Raw genomic sequence first — 4,799 nt, 5'->3', positions numbered from 1 at the left:
AATTGGAACCCTTGTTCAAATCACTATCACAATTAAAGGACGCAAGAAATGGGAAAATAAAGTAAAAGGAAACGAAATAGAAAAGATAAACACAATATTTTATCATTATTTTGTTGTTTTTTTTTCGAGACTATGGATGTGCTCCGGCTCGTATTTGGATGCAAAAGGGGACGTTTGTTATTCCAACTTTGACCGTTGCACTTTGACCGTTGCAACAATATCCATATTGTTGACGAACTTATTCAATACATTTTCATGATGCTATTTGAAACGATAATATACGGTTCTAGAATAAGAGAAAAATAGAGACGCAATTAATTTGCATTAAATACGCTTCAGTGTTATGGTTTTGGTGAAATACTCAAGTGCGTTTTTAAGATGCGTATTTTAACAATACGATACGGTATGACAACGTAAAAAAAATCCGTCCGTCATTACCGCATGTATACGCTCTCTATTTGCATTTCTAATCATTAATTTGGATCATGTTGGTGCAATTGCAAAGTTCGTTTTTTCAGGATGGTTTTTTCAACGATTAAATAAGGCACTACAATTTAAGGAAAATACAGTCAGGCATTTGCGTATTCTTATGTAATTCTTGTTCATTAAATACGAATATGCAAGACGCCTTTGGAGCAGTTTCAAGTTCTTTTTGTCAAGATGCATTATTTAACAATAAAATACTTCGTTTTCAAGATGCGTTTTTTATCGCTGAAATTTCCGGCATTAGAATATGTTTTCAATGTCAGACATTAGCGTAATTTAACACTATTATTCCAAATTAAATACGGTTCGATAATTCAAAGTTTGTGCTAAAGTAAAAAGTTCGTTTCGAAATGCGTTATTTTACAATAAAATACGGTTGTGGATTTTAAGAAACATGGTCAGATCTTAGCGTATTCTTAAGCAATTCCTTTGAATTGTATAGTAATCGATAAGACGATTTCATCGTTGCATTATCAAGTTTCTTTTCAAGATGCGTTTTTTAACAATAATTCGGCAGCGCAACGTAAGCGGAAAAAGCCTAATGTTACCACAATCTTACGACATTTATCTGCATTGAATACGCTTAATATTAGATGTCATGGACACATTGTTGTCAGAATTATTAAATAATGGATGGCTGGATGGATGGCGTATTTCACTTTTCAATTAAATTTAGAATAACATATATTGCTGTCATCGTTTATTCATAGAAAATATGATGAATCGGAACAATGAACCATTTTTTTTTCATTTTGGTAAGTCAATAACGGGGAATTCAATTGTCTTTGTCGGTAAAAACTTAACACCAACAACTTAACGTAAAAACTTGAAAGGTATTACCTCCATTTTCCCTTTATGGATCTAAAATCCCATTCATCAAATGAACTAACATCGGAAGCAAGATATGTTTTAAAATGAGAGGACACATATGGTTTCACAAAAGCATTAACTTACGGAATTTCACACCAATAAGTGTGTATTCGCCACTGCCGTTTGGGAATTCAACTTTATCATTTACGATTATAACTGACCCATTAAGCAACATACACACATTATTTGGATACTGATAACCCAAAACAAATGTAGAAAAAAACAGTTTTTTGGGCGACGATATTTCTCTATTTGGAATGAATTTGACGAAAACATTGCTGTTACTTCTACTAACGGCGTATTTTTTGGCTTCAATCTAGAAAGACTCCGCTGTGTTGATAATAAGACCGACTGACGAAGTTGGCAATAAATTCAATCTCCTTTCAATTAGACGGTTGCGTAATTGTTCAACGCCTTTATGCCCTGATGCAATAAAACGACGAAAATACCCTTGGAAATTTTCATAGATGAAAGCACTAAGATTTTCTACGCCAACTTGATATTTTTCAACATCGTCTGGTACATGAATCATGCAATGCGAAAGGTATCTCAGTGGGATTCCTTTATCCATGAGAATTTGAATATAGTCTAAAATAACCGTTCTTGCTTTTTCAATATTCTGTGTGGGAACTGTGTTTGGGTTGAAAGCACCAAGCAACAACATGAAAGAAGGAATCATCATTATATGCTCTAGGTCACTGTCGACCATAAGACCTTTAAAGACTGGAAAAAGAAACACATAAGCAAATCTACGCAATTCGTGAATTTAATAGCTGTTCCCACATTTTGAAAAACTTCGTACTTGGCTTCCTCCATATTCCCAAGGTGTGCTATTTCTAAAAAGTAGCAGACGTTTATCAACATGACCCAGCGATGTTTTACTTAATCTCCCTTCGTTTCTTGAAGATGGAAACCCTTTGAGTCACCTTCCAAATCCGCCCGCCAAAACTGTGAGCATGGGATCCAAAATAAAACTTAAATCATAGGTAGATTTATAGGCTTAGTCATAAAGGGACTCAGGTCGTCAACATTTAACAGGTGGTTATCATGACTTGTGTCACTTTTAGTGTAACTCAAAAAATCAGCATCAAATCGCTTGAAGGCATTCAAATCTGTTAATTAAATGAGGGTTTTTTTACGACCTTTGAATCGCTTAGGAACTCCCTTTTGAATGCACCTTTCACATGCCCAGTAACCGTTACACGCAATTATACGTTTTAAATACGACCTCATGGGTGTGTCCGCGACGATGCAACAAAAGGAAACCGTAAATTGCCGTCCTTCAGTCTCGAATTGTTTCCGATTGTCCGGATGCAAGCGTTTCAACTCCAAAATTAAACTTTTCAAGAATTTCTTAATGTTCGGTTTGCTTGTTCCGTGGAAGTAACCAAGGATGCAGGGTTGTGAGTTCTCGATTCTTCTTGGAGGTACAGTAAAATTAGCCGAGTGGTTGACAGAATGCACTCGCCCTAATATTGGTGTAAGTGTCGGTTTCTCCGCGTTTTTGTAGATTTGAACACCATTGATGAATACATCATATTCAAAATGAAGTATTGTTCGAACTCCTGTAGTACTTTTGGTATCACTATAAACATTTGTTCCAATCAACATGCGCTTCGGATTGGCTTTTTGCAATACAGTGTCGATTTCTTCCACCTGACGTTTTAAATATTTATTTTTAGTCTGACAAGATATGGTAGAAGATATTAAGTTTCCAACCAACCTTTGTTCAAATACAAGTGGGTAGAATTGTTGGATCTTCTTTGTAAATAGAAACATACTGCAACAGATCAGCATGTTTAAAAAGTAATCCAGGTGAACAGCCAGATAACGCGTTCTCAAGACCAAAGTGCATGTATTTACCATGACTAAATTCTACGGGCAGAGGTAAGTTTGACGTAGTTTGACGAAGTCTTCCACGAATTGGTGTCTTTCTTGAACGCGTACGTATAGGTGGTGAGCAGTAGGCTTTGTTGATTTCCAGAAGAGTTCGACCTGTACTCGGTAAACTATCGTAACAAGGATCCGGCTTGTAATGTTTCAGCAGTTTCAATAAATAACTCATGTGCTCCAACTTTTGCCACGTATAAACGGCAAAATGTTGAAGAAGTTTCAAGAGTGATAACGGATTTCTATGTTTCGGGAATTGCATCGATCAAATGAAATGCCATCATCAGTAAAATCATTTCCCTCGCCAACTTCCATAAAAACACAAAACATAAGTAATTGTTAAAACATTATCGTCCAGTTCATTGAATTGGGGCTGTAAATTCTGTAAAAAGCTAGATTAGGGAACCTTAGTTTTTGCCAAAACCAAATTTTTAACAATACCTGTTGGAAACATAACAGCAACTGGTGGTAAATCGGGAAGTAAGAATCTTCCACGTTCATTATTGGGGACTGAACAAGGCGAAGTTAAATTTCTCGTTGCTGATTTGAAAATAGATAAAATTATAGACGCAGCAGGTTGCTATAAAATATTTAAATGAAAATCTACATACTCAATGAAAGACAAGTGACACCCTAATATGTGAGCCTCCAGCAATAGGGGATAAGAAGAATTTTTCAATGAGGGCTGCAGGCTGCTGTATACTTTCTTTGATTCTTGGATTATATTTTTCAACTAAAATTGCAGCATTTGATGGCTGAATCGGCAGGAAAACATGTCTATCCATGCCTATTGTTTTTGAGTTTTGAAGAATGGACTGTGCTTTTTGCCTGTGGCAAGTGGCCTGCTTGTACGTTAGCTGATTTAAAGGCTTCATTCTTCTAGCAAACACTCCAGCACCAAACAAAATATCAGGTACAAATATGTCATTAATAACACAAGCTGTCATTGTAAAGGTGCATGAGATTGTCATTGGTCACTTGGATTGAAAAACTGTTTATACCATCTTAGAACTAGAATTACATCTACTTCACGACTTCACGCTTTTCTTACTTTCTTCTGCTTTAAAATTGTTTTTAGTCATGCAATGCTTTCAGCTATATCCTTGCGGCAACACTGCGTCACAACTGTAGTCTGCTGTTCTGACAATGAAGTCACGTTGACACTTCCTCATTTTTCTATAGAACTCTTCTGTATAAAAAAAGTATCTATATTTCAGTATAAATCACAGTGTGAATTATTCGACTAATAATTGTGTTGAAATCTAGTGCAGAGTGCTACCATAGCAGTTTGTTACAACTCTAGTCTGCTGTTCTGACAGTGAAGTCCCATATTGCTGCCTCATTTTCAATAATTTCTCCTTGCAATAAAGATATCCACATTGCAGTGTGAATGATTAGAGTAACGACAAATAATTGTGTTGAAATCTAGTGCAAAGTGTTACCATAGCAGTGTGTTACAACTCTAGTCTGCTGAATCTGACAGTGAAGTCACATATTGCTGCCTCATTTTCAATAATTCCTTCGTGCAATAAAGGTATCTACATTTCAGTGTA

The 4,799-nt window shown here is 35.8% G+C and overlaps 1 long non-coding RNA gene across 1 annotated transcript; it reads right to left on the bottom strand.

Annotated features, from left to right (window-relative positions):
- Positions 1-3,537: 3,537 nt before the first annotated feature.
- Positions 3,538-3,891, bottom strand: LOC124339059. Its single transcript, XR_006918002.1, has 3 exons — positions 3,858-3,891; positions 3,688-3,786; positions 3,538-3,554 (listed from the first exon to the last, which is right to left on the bottom strand). It is a non-coding gene; the product is annotated as an uncharacterized LOC124339059 (long non-coding RNA).
- Positions 3,892-4,799: the final 908 nt, after the last annotated feature.

This window comes from Daphnia pulicaria, chromosome 1, assembly GCF_021234035.1.
Source record: "Daphnia pulicaria isolate SC F1-1A chromosome 1, SC_F0-13Bv2, whole genome shotgun sequence".
NCBI classification, from domain to species: Eukaryota; Metazoa; Arthropoda; class Branchiopoda; order Diplostraca; family Daphniidae; genus Daphnia; species Daphnia pulicaria.
This window is presented reverse-complemented; position numbering and strand designations above follow the sequence as displayed.